This window comes from Protopterus annectens, chromosome 1.part1, assembly GCF_019279795.1.
Source record: "Protopterus annectens isolate FY-2018-M chromosome 1.part1, PAN1.0, whole genome shotgun sequence".
NCBI classification, from domain to species: domain Eukaryota; kingdom Metazoa; phylum Chordata; order Ceratodontiformes; family Protopteridae; genus Protopterus; species Protopterus annectens.
The window spans coordinates 1,087,879,530-1,087,901,478 of record NC_056726.1 but is presented as its reverse complement, the minus strand read 5'-3'; positions in this window follow the sequence as shown (position 1 = coordinate 1,087,901,478).

Here is a 21,949-nt window from a genome sequence, read left to right as displayed (position 1 = left end):
ACTCACAAATGGCAAAATCAGACTAAAAAACTTCTCCAAGGTAAACTATACTCTCCTAGGTGAAGGTATAACTACATTCCAAGACCCATCCCAGCTATAAGTGGTAACTACACTGAAGCTTACACTAAAACCCTGTACAATCACTTGCATAAGTGTATAGACTTGGTTGCACCGGAAAGAACCAAAGCCAGAGCACCAAGCAAAAACAAGCTACCATGGTGGACATCCACATCAACAAACTTTACAATAAATGCAAAAAGTTGATGTCCAAGAAAACAAAGGTGAAACCTCAACAATGGAAAAGCTCCCTCCTCAGTCTCAAAAGACAAATAAGACAAATTGTCGAATCCTCTAAGGACTTCTTTGAGAAAAACTTAACAAGCAGATCCAAGGATAACCATAAGACATTTTACAGCTACATACATAGTTTAAAAGGTAGGACCCAAGCATGTGCAGAACTAGTGACCAATGGTATGACACACACACACACACACACACACACACACACACACACACACACACACACACACACACACACACACACACACACACACACACACACACACACACACACACACACACACACACACACACACACACACACTGACTGCACAGAGATAGCAAACCTGCTAGTGGATAGGTTTGGCAAAATTTTCACTCCCTTATCCCCTCCAAACCTATCACAGACCTTCCCCCAAACTCCCGCCCAACCCTACATATCTGTAGAACAGGTTATCAAAACCTTATCCAAGGCAAAAAAACACAGCCTTTATGGGACCAGATGGTATCCCAGGCTGTCTTCTAAACAGTCTAAAACATGAACTAGCATCATCATTAAGTACACTTTTCAATCATAGTCTAATCACAGGCTTTGTTCCTGTGGAATGGAGAACAGCAACAGTTATTCCCCTCTACAACGGTGGCCTAGCAACAGACCTGGGAAATTGCAGACCCATAAGCCTGACCAGCCTCATCTGTAAGGCCATGGAATGTACCATTATGGACCTCATAAATAAAGACATATGTACCTCCAAACCCTGGATAATACCCAGTTCAGCTTCATCAAGGTATGGTATGACACACACATACACACACACACACACACACACACACACACACACACACACACACACACACACACACACACACACTGACCCCACTGAGATAGCAAACCTGCTAGTGGATAGGTTTGGCAAAATTTTCACTCCCTTATCCCCTCCAAACCTATCACAGACCTTCCCTCAAACTCCCGCCCAACCCTACATATCTGTAGAACAGGTTATCAAAACCTTATCCAAGGCAAAAAAACACAGCCTTTATGGGACCAGATGGTATCCCAGGCTGTCTTCTAAACAGTCTAAAACATGAACTAGCATCATCATTAAGTACCCTTTTCAATCATAGTCTAATCACAGGCTTTGTTCCTGTGGAATGGAGAACAGCAACAGTTATTCCCCTCTACAATGGTGGCCTAGCAACAGACCTGTTAAATCTGGTAGATTTTTTCAAAAATGTAACCAGGGCCATTGATGAGGTTAAATCTGTGCACACAGCATATCTTGACTTGGGAAAGGCTTTTGACAGTTCCACACTCAGACTTTACCAATAAACTTAGCAAACTGAATGTAAACCGCATCGCTATAAGATGGATTGCCATCTGGTTCACAAACCAGACACACACTATCAAAGTGGGTGACTTTACATCAACCAGCAGACCTGTTACCAGTGGGGTGCCACAAGAGTTAGTGCTGGTCCCTCTTCTGTTTGGTATATACTTCTCAGAAGTTCAGGCCAAACTAAGGGGTTGTAGCTGACCAGGTTTGCAGACGACTGCAAAGTGGGTGCAATTACTGAATCCCCAAATTATGTCAGTATAATCCAGGAGGGTCTTATGCAAACCAATGACTGCTGTCTTAGTTACTGTCTCAAACTGTATGCAAAGAAATGCGTCATCATTCACTTCAGCACAAACAATGTCCCTTCACACTGTCAAATCAACAACAATACCCTAAGTACCCACAAAATGGTAAGGGACCTGGTGTCACAAGTTGACTGTGACCTTACTTCAACCACCATGTGTCTACTGTAGTAAGGAAGGCTTTCTACATAGCACACTTAATTAGTAAAGGCATCACCTCAAGAGCAAAAGAGGTCATAACCCCTCTATACTCAGCACTAAGCCGGCCCATAATTGAGTAAAATGCCCCATTCAGCATGTACGGTTCAAAGCACCTGCAGCAAATGGAGAGACCTCAGAGGTTTCTAACAAAGAAGATCAAGGGAGTCCAGCACGTGCCTTACACAGATTTACTAAAGTCCCTGCCACTGTACTCTGCATTATATAGACTTCTTAGGGAAGACTTATACCTGGCTTACAGAGTAATCTCAGACCCAAACCTAATGAACTTTCTGCATATCTGTAAATCAAATGGGACACGGGCTACCTGTTCCAGAGACCTAAATATGGCCTGTGACTTAAATAGGATATGTTGGAAGGACAGATTTATCTCCCAATGACTGCTGCATCTTTGGAATAAGCTACCTCTTCATGTGAAACAGAGCACCTCTATGACACTATTCAAGAGGAACCTGAATGAGTGGATGGGGCACCGTAAATTCTTATCAGGGATAGCACCCACAACCCTCCTGGAGATGGTCAGCCATTACTAAATGCAATCTTGGGTATTAACTAGCATGATGATGAAATGGACAGGCTTGAAATGACCTCTGGGTCAATAGCCTATTAATATCCTAAGATCCTATGATCCTATGATAAATATGTTGGTAAGTAACCTAAAGTCACCCCAAAGATTAAAGCTCAAGAGATCGTCAAGGTTACTTTCTTACTTCAAAGCAGGTTAAAAAGGTCAATACCTGCAGACATTTATTATCATTATTATTATCATTTATACTTTGTGGCAATACAATGCATTATCGATATTGTAGTTGCATAAAAGTAATGGATATGATTATGTTCCTTATATAACTCTGACTTCAGCTTTGCATTTTTGCTTCAGAAAAAACTATGAGGGGTATTCAGAATGAAGCATATACCAACAATCAGCATTAATCAGCATGGAGAATTTAGCTAGATATGGCCCAATGCCAAACAGATATGCATGAATGCTGGCACTGTGCCATCACACCAATGACAAGGCTGCATAGTAAATCATCACGTCCAGCATAGTGACATTAGCTATGCTGCTGAAATGACTGAACTATGTGCAGTCATTGGGCCAAATGAAAGACATCAGGAAGGTGGCATCCATAACAATAACCCATTTGAAATCCATTTGTTCATTAAAGTGCCCTATAGCTGTGACATGGACACTGAGCGCAGCCTATACAAAGGCACTACAGCAAAGTGCTAAGTCATTTTCAAATAAAAATGGGAGGAACGGGAAGTTGTATAGGCATAAATGGGGTGGACTAAGCTGAGGTGCACAAAAGCAGAAGAAGGATTGAAGACAGGTTTAGGTGGGAAAGAAGGGCATACTTTTTTGGGGGGTGGGCAGATGCCCACTTTGCATTTTTTAAAGTGGGAAAAAGGGGAGTGTATCAGTGAAAAGGAGTGGGTAGGGCAGAGTGCATGGGGAAGGACGTAGTGTGAGACAAACAAACATGCAATATGGACAAAGACTGACAGGGTAGGTATTAACACATAATAGGGACGACAGTGGAGAGACATAGAGGGTGAACTGGTGATGGAAATAACTGGACTGCAAACAGGGGATAGGTATGTGAAGTCATACACAAGAATAACAAACATAATGATGTGAATAAGAAGGAGAAGGAGGGCCTGCCTGACTGGTCCAAAGGGGAACTCACCCAGATGTTGGCAGCTCCACAGCTACTCACCCAGATGTTAGCAACTCCACAGCTGACAATGAGCAATGGTGCTGCCTCTGGTGCCCTGTTAGACAGAGCCAACTGGCTGTATGACAAAGGGTGCCTCTGTGGGTATACAAGCACCAGTCAGTCTCGGTCCTCACCAACTACCATACATCCTAACAGGTGACCCAGGAGGAGTCCTCTATACCACTTTCAGTGGAGGAGCTTTCCTCTACACTCCTGAGAGGTGGCCACCGTGAACTCTCATGAGCCTTCAAAGCCACATTTTTCAGAGTTACCTTTGTCATCCTACAGAGAGACAGGTCTGTGGACTGCAATGGATGCAGAGATAGGTACTGTGTCAGGTGAAGAGAGTGGTAGTCATTCCTTTACCACAGTCTGCTCCATGACCGACCTTGTACAAAAAGAAAATAAAAGGAAACAAGCAGAATAACAAAGAAAATTTAATAAAATTGATGCAAATACAATAGACTAGTACATGTGTATTACATGCCATTAAAAGAGAATAGTAAAGGCAGCAATATACTACACTTATCCAGCTTCCTCAAAACACTATCACTTCTCCTTAGCTAAGACATCCTGCTTGTCAGCAACTCTATGGCTGCTGGAAAATACAAGACAAACATTAATCAGTACAGTACATTCCTGACAAGTGAATGCAATAACTGCTGCAGGCAACAGGCATACTGTAAAGTACCAAAACAAGTATACAATGCTTACAATAATAAGATGTCCCCCTTTCCATAATCTCTTTTGCCATCCAGCAGAAAAAGTCCTGGTGACACCTCCACAGTTCACTCTACTTGCACCTGCACTGCACACCAGACTGGGTAATAGCAGTGGCATCACTGCACTCTGACAAGCTGGTATCAGGCATCAGTGTTATACTTGAACCCTCATACTCTCCTATCAGATGCTCCTCCTATGGTTCCTGTGCATCAAGTGTAGAAAGGTGATTCTTTATTTATTCACCATGCAACAGACCTTCTCAACTCAGTGCTTGAAGAAGCCATGTACACTCTGCATCTCAAAATGAGAAAAATGGGTTTCCCATTGCACACTGCCACATATACTGAATACCACATGATGTACATCACCAGGCAGCATTGTAGCATGATGCAGAGTAACCATGACATGACCAGGTGGCAATACATGCTGTGCAGTGGCTGCACACATGCATGCATTATGCATGACCTGCAAGCCTGAGAATGGGAAGAGACTTGCATGAAGCATCACATTAAAGTTGCAAGTCAAAGGCAACTACACTGAATCACCTCATTAGTATAATTTCTGAGCTACAAGGCCTGTTTTAGCATAAAAACTGCAGTCTCTGTATTTCAGAAGACTGCATTATGACAAGCAAGTTAGAGAATCATAATATAGTAGATAACAGACTCTGCTGCCACAGAGGCAAACTGACAGCAGGCAGGACTGCTGATGATAGAGCTCAGGACTGGTGATAACCTATGCATTCGTGGAGGCAACAAGGGCAGCAACTGAGCAGATGCATGTTAGGGGTAACACATCAAAGGGTGTGAGAGGGGACTGGCAGGCTAAGGGAGCTCAATGTGATGGGGCACAAAGGATTGACCAATACAGGTTGCAGCCTTGCAGGGGTGTGGGCACAACTTAGCAGGGCACACTGATGATAGTCAGATATGATTAAACTCCTGCTGGGGTGGGGAGGCTTAACCTGACAGTGCACAGATGACACAGCAGAATACATTGCTGTCCTGTTTTATTTATTTTTATATTTGTATTTAATTTTAGTAACAATCTTTACTCAAATTGTATTTCAAAAAAAAAAAAAAAACAATGGAACAATATACCTTATCCAGTTAGAAAAATGAGTTTCTTACACTTTTAAAAATCTAAAATAAAAAAAAAGAAATACAAGCAGATATATGGATGTACACTTGGTTATATCCTGTCTAGAGCTACTTTACCCAAAGTTACTCATCCAAATATGCAATTAATTAATTCTTGAAGTGGTCTTTTTCATTGAAAAACCTACAACTGAATAATACTATTTATCAGTCAATGTCTCATACAGATGGCAGGTATTGATGGCATGAAGGGTAAAGCCTTGACCTTAGTGCAGGTAACTCAAGCTGAATAGCAGGCAGTGATTGAAGACACTGGGTGGGGAGGATTGACATGCTCATCCTGAGAAGGAGGGAATGAAGCAAGACACATGCAACCATAACTGCACAGGGAAGGGGAAGCATTGCAGAGGGCAGCCTGGAGGATAGGCTTATGGCTCCCCAAGCTATTTCTTCATGGTCGCCCTCATTAACAAGTTCATGGGAACATAAACTCACAGGGGAAGGTATTGTGAGTCTCAATCACCCCACCTACGGGAAGGGTTCAGGATTTATACAAATACACTCATTGTCAGGATGCTGCTGGGGGTAGAAACTTTCTGCTGTCTGCTTGCATATGGTCCCTTTGAATGGCTGTTACTTTAGCAGATCTGGGGATTCACCACCACTAGGGAACAAGTGGGCTCATGTCGAATAGGGTGAGGCATAACAGTCAACAGGCAGTGGTAGAAAAGGAACCTAGAAGAAACAATCTCTTACATATGTATTCATTTTCTTTCTTTCATTCTTTTTTTATTAGTTTATATTATTACATGAGGCTGTTTACTGATTTTTTTTTAGTTTAAACAATACTGCATTATCTTATCATTTGGGAATTAAACAATACCAGGGTACTAGTCTGAAGACAGAAATATAGTAAGGAATGATATAGTGATCACAAGTTCTGCTTCACTTAGCTTCTCATCTAAAACTTACTGGTGATATACATCCCAACCCAGGTCCCAAACACATAAGATACAACTCTCAAAAGCCCCACACAGCTAAACCCAACTTCCTAACAAATATTTCCCTCCAGCGGAACAAATGTGTTTCTACTAAATATAAACCTCATAAGAACAGCAAGCAAGATAAATAAAATTAAATAAATAAAATAAATAAATGAATTCCATGCCTGTCTAGCTCAATACTCCACTAACATAACAATCTTAACTGAAGATTACAGGAGGTTTAAGGTAACACACAGTGAAAACTCCAGCGTGGCTGGAATTTTCTTACAGTTTTAATGAATGGTTGTCCATGTGCCCTTTTACTCTTTGGTTTGGATATTAGTTGATATATTTTGCAGACACCTTAATCATTATGGACATCAGCTGAGTTTCAAGACCATGTGTTTCTGAAGTATAGTCAAACTATGTACTTATGCTGTGCTAATGAGGTAAAAAAAAGACTAAAACATGCATGTGTACAGCTGGGGGGGGGGGGGGTTGGCTTTATTGGCCTGAATGTAACCATAATGACATAAAAAATAAAAAAGTCATGGACATTCAGAAGCCACGTAGCTGAAATACTTGATGTCATTAAGGGGTCATTTGCATATACTTTATGAGCCTCCATTACACGAGGTTTAAGATACAACAATGAAAACTCTAGCTTGGCAAGGATTTTATTGTAGCTTTATTGAATGGCTTGGCTGTGTGACTTTTTTACCCTTTGATTTGCATGTTCCTTAGGTGGGACCCTACTTTTTTTTCCTGACAAGGTATGATCAGACTATCACATGAAGATTTTGATTCCAGCAGGATTTAAATTAATCACATTCAACAAAACAATTTGGTGACACAAATTTCAACAAACTCCCCTGTTGACAGTATTAATTCATGACTAAGCATGACACATAAGCTGACAGTGTTATTCCATTCATGCTGTTATCCTGCATTAAATAAAACATACACTTTATTGTTCTTGTAATTTTGTCATGCTTAATTTTAAACAGTTGACTTAGATGATTCGTATGCACTCTATACAGGAATGCTAGGCAACAACTATGCTGGGGAGATCCATGTTAAGTGAAAAATTTTCCAGCAGTTGTGAAATGTGTCTATATAATGATATACTATGTATTGTACAACTCTAGCAATTATATAGAACCTTAAATGTTACTTTTCTGTTATACTGACTTACTGCAAGTGCAGTACTTCACGTCTCCCTAAGAAGTGTACCTTGCTGTCTGCTACATACCTATTAGACCATAATACCCTAATTAAATTGTGTGACTCCTCTTTTCTCCATTACACGAGATGAACCCACAAAGGATTTGTTTCAGCTCTGCACTTTGCATGTGGAAATGCAGCTTTGCCTGACAGCATCTTTTTGTGAAACTACAGTCAAAGCGTCCCAGTTTTTGTGCTCATTAACTGAGCAGTATTTTCTTACCTGAAATGAAATGCTACATCGTATGTTGACATAAAATACATATTGTCATTACTGTCATGCAGATTAGAAAGTATATGTACTATGCACAGTATATGTACTATGCACACTCAAGTTAACATCATATCTAGCTAGAATTTGGGAGCACAAGGCCATGAAATAATTGGACTGAAACAGAGAAGAACAGAAACAGACATTTACTTATTTTAAGCGTAGCTATCCACAAAGTATTTTTGTTTTAATTTAATTTTTATTGAACAATGTTTACAAATGACACAAAAGATAGCAACAATGTAGAGTTTGGGTACATCTCATTCACTAAGTAACTTTATTGAACTTTATTACATTTCTCTTTCTCTTTCTTTCACAGGCCCATAATCTCTTACTTCTGTGGCATGCATTTTGATGATTTAATGCCCATTTTCATCATGTTTGACTGCTAGTATTTTGAAAGGGTATCAAAATATCACTTGGCAGTTTTTCAGTCTTATGTCTTTAGTTGCCAACTAATTTGTTGTAGATGTTTGCTCATCCTTTACATATTGTTAAGATTTGCTCCCAAGATCTCATGCTGAACCTTGAACATTTCTCTTTATTCAAAATAATCCTACTTTCACTATATTGCGCTGCAGTACTATCTGTCTTCAGCATCATCATAATGAGTGAATCAGAATGTCTCTTATTGTACGGTTGCTATACATGATACAGCATAATTACTTGTCATTTTTGTGATATCAGTGCATCATTATACAGAGGCTAATCAGGTTATTCCTTAGGAAACACAGCATGGAGCCTGTTGCATTTGTAACTTTTTACAGTTAGATAATAAACTGCACAATTTTCTTGGCCCTAAAATAATGAAATCATAAATAAAAAAATGAAAAAATATAAATGTTGTTACCCTTGCCATGATATTCGTCTCAAGTGTATAAGCATAGCAGAAAACAAGCTTTGCTTGTTTCTTCTTCTACTACAGAAAAGTCTCTCTGTAATGCTTGCAGTTTTCAATTTATTTTCAGCCTCATTCAAATTCATAGATTTGAAGCACTGAATGCATTTTTTTCTAAATGTTTAATTTGGGAATGTTGGTGATAAGTTATTCTGCGGTGAAAAAGGTTATCATTTTGGATCTCTGCACTGCACCCCAAGATTATCATTTTGGATGTAAGAACTCCAATGAAATAATTTCTGGGTAAGCACTGAGCACAGAAGCATTAAACAGCTGGAAAATGAGAATAAACACAATACAATATTATGTCACTTCCATGAACTCTTCCTGAAATAATTGTTACCCCAATTTGCTTTAACACATTCTCTGCTCCTTCCAACAGTACATAGAGACAAGTACATGCAGACACATGCAAAATAACGCATGCATACAACAATCCATGCACAAGTTTTTTTCAGTTCTTATTTCCTGTCAAAAATATCAAGTCCCCCATTGTTCTGTGGTATGGGAAAACATGCCATAATATAACATAAACATTTAGACACTGATTCTATGACATTAGGCAAGTACAGGGGATGGCTTCCTCCAGAAAGGAATTGTAAGACTGACTGGCCAGTAGTGGTACATATATTAAAATTCAACATGGTCACTGTGAACTAACCTGTGTAAAAGAATCCAGTAAAGCAATGTAAATTCATGCAGTCAAGAAACCTGTTATGCCAAATGCCTGAAACATATATGCAACTTGAAATAAAGAATGACTGTTAACAGTCCTGTAAGAGTCATACTTATATAGCTACATGTAGATAATTGTGATATGTTAGTGAAATGTCTAGATGTTCACTGCAGTGTTCTCTCTCTCTCAGAGATGTGGGGGAAAAAAATAAATCTCAGTCAATATAACCATATGATAATGCAGCAGACATCGTACAGTCATTACATACAACAGCAACTATACGATGAAACTCCATAGAAAGTATAAACAGTTTTATGCACAACCCAATGTATGTCATTGTAGAAATGCAAGAAGACTAAATAATTGTATCCATTGTTAAATAGAAGTTGCTACTAACAAGTGATAATAATATACAATACGTGAACAATTGTATTCCCCATAAACACAGACATAAAGGTGGTATTCATAGTTATTATGTGGCTGCTTTAATGCTATCTGCACTGTCTATGAGTGAGCTCAACTACGCTGGGATTATAGACAGCACTTATGGTAATGTGCGATAACTTTGAATTAGCATAAGCAAATGAACTCATAATGAGATGTAAATGAGGAATGTTTCAACCCATTTTATGTTAACAAAACATTATCTTTCTTATTTGTGATTCATAGTAGAATTTTCTGGCTTGTTTGTGGTTTCCACAGATACGTTATATAAAGAGGAGTCTTGCCAAACCTAAATTTGCAGTCCATAAAATGCTGTAACTTACTGCTAGCCTTGATATTTCTAGTTGCAAGTTATTGTCTTGGCCGGGTCAAAACTGCTTGCACCTAGTGGTGTTCACTGGCTAAGAAAGCAAACATATAGGCAGATGATAACTTATGATTTTGATATTCAGGAAAACCTTGATAGATTCAGAATGGACAGGAAAATTATAAGGGTCTTAGTGGGTATGTTTGACTCCCACAGAGATACAGGAGGAATGCATGGACTTCTTACCCCTGTGGACACTAAGATATGTATAGCCCTCACTATACTTGCCACAGGACCTTCCAGAGACAGACAGACTGAGGACACGTTTGGATCAGTATATCTATTTCCCAGTGTCACCTTAGAACCAAGCCAGGACTATGCATGCTTTTTATAGGGTAGCACATTTCCCTGAGTACTTAGTGCAGTAGATTGCACCCATTTTGTAATTAGGTCTCCTTCTGGTCCACAGGAGGAAAGATATCACAATAGGAAGGGCTATCATTCCATCATTTGCCAAGTATTGTGTGATACCTGGGGGTGCATCACAAACTTCTCTGCCCAGCATCCTGGCAGTGACATGATTGCCATATCTGGCACACTAGCTCGACTCCCTCTTCTTGTATGGTAAGATGTCCAGTAGTCATCTGGTTGAAAAGCTGAAAAATATATTTTTTATTTTTTTGTTGTATTTAATTAATTGTTGTTGTGGTTTTTCTTTCAGCTTTTCTCGGTTAGGGGTCACCACAGCAGAACTCTGGTCCGCTAATGATTGGCAGTCGATTTTTATGGTCCAGAGGTGCCAGCCCAACACCCAACCTTCAACAAAGGCACGCCCATTCACGCACATCTTTCGAACACCACTCGACTGCGGGGAGGACATGCAGATTCCACACAGAAGGCACTCCAGCTGAGAATCGAATGAGAGAACCTCTTGCTGTGAGGCGACAATGCTACCGCTGCACCACCGTGGCTTATTGTATTTAATTAATTACTGATAGTAAAATGTACTGAAGAATTTTAAACCACTTTACCTTTTTTTGTCTCTCCCTCTCTCTTACCTCTCTCTCACTCTTTTTTTCTTTTTTTGTCTTACAGGTGATGCTGGATATTGGATATCCACTGGAGCAATGGCTCATGACAACAGTGAGAAATCCAAGTGGACCTGCAGAAGAGACCTATAACACATTCCTGTCTCAGATCCGTATTATCATGAAGAGGGTCTTTGGCCTCCTGTAGAGACATTTTCAGATGCCTGGATGAGTCTGGGGTGGGGTGCCATTCAGTATCATCCAGCTATAACGTGCAAGATGTTAACTGCATGTCGCATTCTGCATGACATGATCATGTGCCAGTCTGGTGGGGAAATGATCCATGTTGTCCTTGCAGGTCTTTGTTCTAGTCCCGTTATGACTAATGATGACTAATGATGGCAGCAGTAATAAGGGACGCCATGCAGCATGGTCATGCACAGCATATGACAGCACAGGTAAAGAGGTGGCTCTAGTGCAGAACTGTGGATTGTGACATTCAGGTTAATGTATCCTTTATTTTAAAAAACATGTAGAGTATAACTGATACATGTAGTGATATCTATGGGCTATGGTGTGTGGTGCATGGCCTGCTGTCACTGTTCATCTGACATTCTCTTGTATCTTAAAATATATATATTTTTTATTTCATGACAGTTACTCATATTATTGTTTATAGAAGTCATGCTTGATTGCTCACTAACTCCTGTTTAGTGATGCTGTAAGGCATCATATAAATGATAATCACCATTATAACTGTTTTGCAAAATAAATTCTGCTGAAGTTGTGTTCATAAGTATGCATGTGCTGAATTTCCTGATTTGGTATAAATAGAAAAAAAAAACAGTTATTTCAATATTTGATGAGTTCTTGTATTGCATTTGAATGAAAATGTATCATATTATATTTGTTTTATTTTGCCCGATTTCTTATCAGATTAAAGTATATTTGCTGAGGTACTGCACATCAGATTATTTTTATTTTGTCATACACAATAATTGGTAACTTCAGAGACAAAAAATGTCATTTGTGCAGTGCGGAGGTTGAAGTAGCAGCAGTGTTTGTTTATATGACAGGATACTTATTTTAATCTGTAATTTTTTCATTACTGTGTTTCCATAAAAATGTGTCTATTAATTCTTTTGAGTTATAGGTAACTTAGATTTTAAGCAGTAGCACTACATGGTTGTAATGTATACAGTTGTAAAGTGTCCCAATGCCCCTAGTTTTTCCATATCTTATTCCCTTCTGAACATTTAGCTGTGTTTCTGAAGGTCAGATTGTAAGTAACAGACTTGTCAGAGCTGATTCACAGTAGTTCCAATTCAAATGAAATATACACATCTCCTAAGGATAGGTTTGGTGATAGGGAAAGTGATTTTGAAGAGGGACTATTGTAAGAGCTGTATGGTGAGTTGGTTTGATGTTGTGACCTAACTGATGCAGGTGACCCTGCAGACACTGATCTGACAGTGCTTTGTGAATGTGATCTGGACCTTGAATAAGATATTCTGGTCATTGTAGAGGAATGCTAATGTAGCCTGCATGAAATCTGTTGTGCTTGTCCCCTCCAACTAGTTACTTTCCTGAGAAGCACTTGTAGTCTCTTGTGATCTGGCCCAGATGTCTGGATATTGAACCATGCACTTCTTCATCCAAGACCGACTCCTGCTTCAGTCTTGTAAGTTCTAACTAGTGTATGAATTGAAGTGGCCACTGTTGCTTGGTGAGCTACCATGCTATGCATCAGTATGATCATGACATTATCCCTACTCATACTATGCATCAGTGTGATCATGGCATTATCCCTACTCATACTATGCATCAGTGTGATCATGGCATTATCCCTGCTCTGTGTCATTTCCAGGTTGTGCTGGAAATCCTCATTGATACCCTGGAGGACTCTGACCATCATACTTCTCAACCTCTTAGTGCAAGAAATCTGTACAAAGCCTGAGGAAATATGGGGAACAAAGGCCCAATAATAGGGACACATTTTAAATTATAAACTTAGAAAGTGGCTAGACTAACAGGGTTTGTGTTAACATACATTTTCTGAAAGATTTGAAGTCTGAAACTCAAATGTGTGTCATTATTTAGTTACCTTAATCCTCAGATCATCCCAGTGATTTGTCAGAAAACCACAGATTTTATGAGGAATAGGCCAAAAATATGAGGCAAAAGTCTAGACATTCTGTGAAAATCTGGACAGTTGAGAGGTATGCTGACCATTTCCAGCTGACTCTCTGTGGCAGTGCTCTGAGTGCTAACAATCTCATGGTACATCTGCTGTTGGTCAAACAGTGCTTTTTGTGTTTCCTGGGGCACCTGTAATAGATAACTACACCTGTCTCCCTTTTCTAAAGGTGTCACTGTGGACACCATTACCTTTGAATTTCTGGCATCATCCTTAAAGTATTCATCTGTGCTTGGAGATACTGGTGTACAGGTGCCTGGGCGTTCCTCCTATACAAATGTGAGTGTGATTTCAGCAAGTGCTTTGCTTTGCACTGTCATTTCCTAGAGAGTTACTAACATGTTAACATGGTGTGAAATCCTGTCATTAAACTTGGGGACTTGGTGCCACTTTCTTTAGGCTGCTTCATATAACTGTACTGCCACCATCATTATCACCAAAATCCATTCTGCTGCTAAATTTGGAGGATATCCACAGCAGAATGGCTGTTGTCATCATCATTAGCACCTTGTAAAAAAATTATTTGAAAACATTACTCATAATGGAACAGCATAAACGAATGTATCACATTAATCATTACTAAGGGAGTGTGGGGAGTGCTTACCATGCAAACTGCCTTCATTGCCATTGTGTGCTGATATAGAAGGTTCACCCATTAATAGCAATTATCACATGTTTAATGTAATCACTCATTTTCATCATTCAATTCTTTATAAGAATATGTTACTGTTTTTAAAGCAAGCTTCCTGAGCCGATGAGTGCTGCTTTTGCAGACATTGGTAATAACCACTGTCTCCACACCACCTCTAATTATTCCAGTGCCATCATTGTCTGTGTCATAGTCATCCTCATGGATGGATTGAAGGTGGTTCTCCTCTGGTGTTAATTAGATAATTGTTGGAAGCACCCCCCCCCTCCATAATGTTACAGGCAATTGAATTCTGCCTCACCTTGCTTCTAGCACTTCCTACCATATGATTTTCACTGTTAATGCATGGATCCTGCCCCCCCCAGCATTAATGTTGAGGACATTTTGAGTCCAGGCTTTTGTTTTGTCAGCTTCTTTGGGCCCCCTTTACCAAACAGTTTCCCATATGTCCAAAGGGCCACCATGAGCACACAATTTTCCTCATAGCTGAAGTTATCCTTTCTTTGCCTTGATCCCTTGTTTTACATCACTACTGCATATTAAAAAAGCAACAGTCACACACAAAAAAGTGTTTATGTAATCAGTCAAACTACACAACACTGACCATGTATATCTGCCATGGCTGGCCTTAGGCTAATTAGACTTATTTGCCCCAATAGGGCCCTGTTCCCTCAGTGGGCCCCACACTAGGCTATGACAAAGCCATTATGCCTTATGTGAGCTAGAAATTTGGCTAAAAGATACTATGGCAAAGTAAAAGGTATTTTCCTACTGGTAATCATGCTGCTTAGTAGTTAAAGTCTTGTTAGTTGAATGGACAAATAGGGAGAAAAAGCCAAGTAATGAGACACTCAGATGGCTGCAGGGGAGAGGGCTATGTATGGGCAGGCCCGCTGTTATATGAGGGGGAGGCATGGCAAAATCAAAGCCAGCCCTGGCCAGCACAAATTCTAGCTATGCCACTGGTGACAGGATGTTACAAATTTAAAAGTATGGCAGAGAAATGCATGCTACAGTCATAGACAGGGGCAAAATAATCCCAGTGAAGTGAAACATGAGGTGTGTGTGTGTGTGTGTGTGTGTGTGTGTGTGTGTGTGTGTGTGTGTGTGTGTGTGTGTGTGTCGAGTTGTTGGAGGCAGAGGTAGACAGAAAAATTAATCACTTGGCTGAAAGTAGGAAAATAACAGAAGAAACACTCCAACTCATAAAAGTACTGCAGGAGTATCACCCTTTCAGAGTCAATTACAAAATAGGTGGTAAGCAAAAACGTAAAGCTAGAAAACAGACTGGACTGGGGAGGAGTTTTGGGTGGAACTACATTATAGGAAGCTGAAAAAAATATGTGGGTTTTGCAGAAATGTAAAGCTACAAAACTGACTGGATTGTGGAAGAGTTTTTGGGAAAGTATATTAAAGAAAACTGAACAAATTGTGTGGGTTTTACATATTTGCCCTTCATCCATTTGTTCCACCTGTCAAAGCATAACTCTTAGTTAATACTATAAACTACCCCTGTATGTATTCTTTGATATTGCTCTTCTGACCTGGGATATGCCTGGAAATAACTGTATGCATTAGTCCACTTATCAAGTTTAACAAATAATTAAATAAATGAAAATAAACTAGCATAAAAGGTTGTAAATGGAGTGGTATGGGAGTAATACCATTTCTAAGCACAGGCCTGAAATGATTACTATCATTGTTGTTAGTGACTGTTCTAAGGAAGTTAAACAGGTTTATGTGATTTTGTGGAAACACACTGACTGTTAACAAGGTATGAGAATTCACTATGTGAGAAACTCCCATGATTCAGGGGAAGTGAAGAAGATGACTAGAAGTCCACGGATGAAGAGAGGGGTATGTGGGATGAGAAGGAATAATGGAGGTGAGAAATGTTTTCATGTTCTTTATGCACCCCAGTCTTCCCATTCATAAAGCACAGCCCCATTGACTCATGTATCCAGTACTTCCTGAGATACAAGGACATTGGGCATAGGAGGCAAGAAGTGAGGACTGTGACGAGTCAGAAAGTTTTATCAGTTTTTTTGTCCAACTGGGCCTGATGCTTAGTAGCATGTTATGCATGGAGTTGTCTGCAGCACCTCAAAAAGATTATGGGCCAGATTCAGGAAGGCTTACACGGAGTTCAAGAGTAGTGTAAGCCTCCGTGTAAGCCTCCTGATTCAGCAACAGCCCAAATCTCCGTGTAAGAGACAGCTAACACGTCTCTTACACGGAGTGGGCGTGGAAATGCTCAATACCTCATTTGCAGCTCCAAGATATGCAAATGAGGTATGTGAGCGATCCACGAAGCCCAAACCAGTCCGTGTAACGGACGTGTTAGCTGCAGAAATGTACTCAGCTGACAACTGAGTACATTTCTGCAAAATTAAAACGGAGCTATGTCAGCTCCAAATAAAGGTGCATTTGTTATATTAAGCATGCCAATGGCCAAATATGTGGCCATTGGCATGAAAAATGTTGCAAAAAAAGTTATATAACTTTTTTTTTTTCACGGATTTATGTGTTTAACTGTAGCGCACACCCAGCATAAGCGGGTGCGCTACCTAAAACTGAAAACCGAAGCTTATAAGCCCACAATTGTGGGATTTATGTATTACATGAAATGTCAATGGAGGGACTTGCAGAGCAAAAACAATATGGCCTCCGTTTAGTGGTTGTCAAGGGGGGGAAGCTCCGTGTAAGATATGTAACTAAGCATTACTAGGCAATCCTATGTAAATGAGGCTTACAATACTGAATCACACTGCCACATAAGTAATGAGCACTTTCTGAGTCGTGTAAGAGTTAGAGAAGGGGGAGGAACAGAGTAAGAGGTAGGTGACATCATGGGGGGGAAGGATAGAAAGAAATGTACCAGATTGGAGGGCAATGTAAGGTAAGAGATGACAGACAGACATCAGGGAGGGAGGTGTGTCCCAACAGAACACTGGGAATGTCAAGAAATTGAGGGCATACGCTATCCCTACACTCTAAGTTTCTTGAAATACGTGCATCTTGGCGTGTGCTAGCGTGTAAGGCAGGTTCAACATGTGGGGCGTGTTGCAAACTGTTTACAACGGTTTCTTGTGGCGTGCGTGTGTAAGGCGGTGTCTTGTAGCGTTTTAGCATGAATCAGCCTAGCTAACACCGTGTAAGGATGTGTCTTAGCGTGTAACACCGTGTAGGGATGTGTACAGCGTTTAAGTTACTGTGGCGTGTTTAAGCCGGTGTGCACATTGCTCCCCTCAGGAAACAGAGAGGAAATAGGAAACAACCAAAATACAGGAAACTGCCAGAAGATACTACTAAAGTTAATTGGTGGAAACAATTAGAAGCAGGCAATTACACAGGCAGACTAGAAGCCCAACCCAGCACTTAAAACACAACAAAGAGCAGTGCAGGCTGTTTCTCACAAGAGATACTGCCAGAAACTAAGCTATCAGAGTTGAAACCTGAAAAAGCTGAACTCAGAGCAGAAATGCTAGGGGCTGCCATAGCTGTTATAATCAGACATAGGCGAATTGGCGAGGGTGGTGATAATGCAGATGCTGACAGACAACCCAGAGTGAGGAGAAGGAGAAGAGTATACAGGCCTAGGGTCACCTACCATGGGTTACATGAGCTGGAGATAGTAGAGCTATAGAGTGGACAGAGAGCTCCTGCAGCAGATTGTTGAGCTGTGCAGGCCACGCCTCACACACAGAACCAACAGAGGGGAACCCATCCCAGTGGAAACCAAGGTATGTGCTGGCCTAAGAATACTAGCAACAGGTACCTTTCAGAGACCAACTGGCGATATGATGGGGATATCACAGGCATCAGCCTCCAGGGTACTGCACCAGTTCCTGGATGCCATGTCACCACATGTCAGTGATCATATATATGTCCCTAGTGACCGTGAGGTTGTGGCCAGCAATATCGTCTCTTCCAGCAAATAGCGGGATACCCTGAGGTGCTGGGTGCAATAGACTGCACGCATACGCATCAAGGCACCAGCCGGTGAGCGGGGTAGAGTCTACATTAACCACAAGGGATACCCCTCCATCAACTGCCAGGTCGTGTGTGATGCCCAGGGCATAATAATGAATGTGTGTGCTGGCTGCCCTGGTAGCTACCACGATTCCCACATCTGGCATCTGACGCAGCTGTACCAATCATTTGCCAATGGGGACTTCCCACACGGACACCTAGTGAGGGATGCTGGTTATGCACTTGAGCCGTGGCTGATGACACCCATCAGAAATGCACACACACCCGAACAGGAACGCCATAATGAGGCACACGCACAAACACGTAATATCATAGGGCGTGTGTTTGGGCTGCTCAAGTCACGGTTCCGGTGTCTGGACACGTCTGGTGGAGCTTTGCAGTACACACCAACTACATGTACCCAAATGATCATGATATGTGCTATGCTACATAATATGATCCTGCGGAAACAGCTGCAGCAGGACCAGCACAGGGCTGGGCCAAACATCCCCCCACCATTGCCAAGGCCACCACAGGCAGGGGGTGACTTGGAGGAGGAACAACCTGACCTTGTCCCAGTAGGCAGAAGGAGGCGTGCCCAGTATGCCCTGGCCTTGGCAAAGAGGCAACGCATAGCACATATGCTTGGTCAGTAGGAACACTGGGACTGATACCCACTCTGACTCACTCATACAGTAACAGGGATGCCTAACATGACACAACCTGCTTCCAAATGTACAGGGAGTGTAGTATGTGCATCCGACAGAGGCAGCCCTGCAGCACCACCCGAGGCATGAATGCCATGTGTTAAGTAATGTAATACCATGTATCATATGCACACCTGAGGACCATGACTAACATCCACCCTCACCAATCATAAACCACAAAAACACAAACCCACCTCATAGCTATCACAAGGGATAGGAACCTAGATGTAATGCTACCCAATGGCAAAGGTATAAACAGCAAGATGTGTGCAGTGTAAATGCACACAGTATAGGAATGCACATATCAGTGCTGTAATAGAAAACAGGGTCAAAGCACATCAGCACCCTGACACTACCAGGGTCACACCTCATACAGTGATGTACATGTGCAAAAACATGGAACAAGATACAAAATGAGGGTGACTACCAATAAATGGCATGGATAACCACACACCCCTGTTGTTACCACAACAAGAAGCAACATGCATTAGCCATGGTCAAACACCAATGGCTAAAACTGACTACTACTATATAGCTTGCTGCAGACCACTGTCCTAATAGCAGCAACTGCCCCAGGCCTATGTTCACAGGTTCACAGGTTCATACTAGGCTATCTGCCCTAGGGCATTTATAAGCCTAGACCAGAGTTCCGTGGAGTCTGCCGCACCTTCACTCTGACGGATAATTTGCCCATTATATTGCTGTGCCTCTGACAAGCAGTGATACTGAGGTTATCCCTGGGGCATACCTGCAATCTCCCATCCATTGATTAAGATCTCACTTGAACAAAGCCAGTGAGGTACTCAGCCTCACATGTACCAGGATGTTGTTCCACAGCATAGGGACTCTCTGGTTGAAGAATCTGTCCCTCCAGCACATCCTATTAATATCTGTGTTGAGGTTTAAATCTCCTGCCACTGTAGTTCTGATGGATGTAGAGGTCTTGAGGTGAAGCGTGTACATTAACTCAGGTTTGGACATGGCCTTGGATGTCAGGCACAGGTCACCTCTGAGCAGGCGGTAAGTCACGGAATCAAGCTGGAATTCCTCCAGTCGGGCAGCATAAGAAATATGTTTGAGACCCTTTCTCCTCCTGTCGAGGAATTTGTGGGCCCATCCAATTGCCATAGGTGTCGGGTCATATACATGCTGAATGGGGCATTGCACTCAATCAATGGTCCGATGAGTGAAGAGTACAGGGGAACAATGACCTCCCTGGATCTAGATGTGAATCCCTGCATGATGAGGTGGGCAATGTAGAAGTTCTACCTAACTACCCTGGCAACGTGAGTGTCAAACTAAAGGTTACTCTCAACCTGGGTGCCCAGGTCCCTGATAACCTCCTGTGTGCTTAGAGGATTGCCACCTACATGGGAACTAGTGGTAACCTTGTTCTTCCCAAAGGGTATGGCTATGCATTGTTTAGTGTGTAATGTAAGGCCATGGCTCTGGCACAAGTTATCCGTGACTATGACACCCTTCTGAAGGATGTCTGTGTCAGATGGGTGTCCAACTATGGTTCCCAGTCCGCAGTCATCTTCAAACTTTGTCAGCCATAATCCTGCTGTGTTTGCTTGTACTTCTGAAAAGTAGATGCTGAGCAATAGTGGGCCCAGGACTGAGCCCTGTGGGACACCACTTGTGACAGTTGTGGAGTGTGACATGGCACCAGCAAGTCTGAACCTGTCTGTTCTGTCACGTAGCGGTTTGCAACCCATCCTGTGATGTATGGGTTCACATTTAAGCTGGTGATGTTTTCAATGATACCCAAGTGGGGTATTGTGTTGAAAGCCTTTGCCAGGTCAAGGTAGGCTGTGTGGAGTGCCTTGCCCTTGTCAATGGCCTTGGTGTCTGTTATGAAACAGTCAACCAAGTTTAAAAGGCATGATCTGCCCTCAACAAAGCCTAACTGGGTTGGATCTAATGTCTGCAAGTCCCCTATGTCCTCATCTATGACTTCCATTATGATCTTCTCCATAGCTTAGCAGACCCTGCTTGTCAAGCTGATGGGATGGTAGTTTCCGTGGTCGGTGGAGGCACCCCATGTGAAGTGGGTCCACCATTGACATATGCCACTCCTTGGGAACATATCCTGAGTTGAGGCTAAGATCATACAGCTGCCCTGACTGCGGGTTTAATTCTTGAGTGAGTTCATGGAGCACAAAACCAGGGACACCATCTGGTCCCATGGATGCTGCGTCCTTTCCCTTGGATAGAGCAGTTCCCACCTGAGCATTTGAGATGTTTGGCGGGCTACAATCCTCTTTCATACATATCTCTCCAGTTGTGGTGGAGGGGTGGGTGGAGAAATCTGCACTGAACCTGTCAGCCAGCATGTTGGCAATGTGTGTAGGGTAAGTGATATTTACAACATTCTGAGCCTATTCTGAGCATATCTGGGAGTTTCCTCCCAGGTGTGTAACGTATCTATAAAAGGCCTCATTGTTGTCCCGTGAGCCCTTAGTGGGTTTACTCCCAATATTCGCCTTGGATGATTTCATGGGGAACTCAGTGTTTCACCTATATTGAGCAGGGTGTCTACCCTTCCACGGATATCGCTCTATCTTGTAGTACCTCCTTCCTTGTGTTGTAGTGCTTGTTTATGGCTGAGGTCCACCACACTGGACGCTTGCCTCTGGTACAACGAGTCTGTGTTTTGTTTGGGATTGCCTCATCCATGCAGTCTTGAAGGTGCTGGTAGAAGGCAGTTGTAAGTGATACAGTGGCTTGGGTAATGGTGTCTGCTGGCTTGGGGCTTTGAAAGAGACCACAACAGTCATTAGAAGTGTGTAGTCGGCTTCTGAGAGGTTCTGCACTGTGGTCTTTTCTATCTGGGGTGGAGGTGGGATGTGGACTTCCACTGAGAGTAGGTCATGATCTGATCTCACCAATGATGGGTATACCTCTGGTGTTGA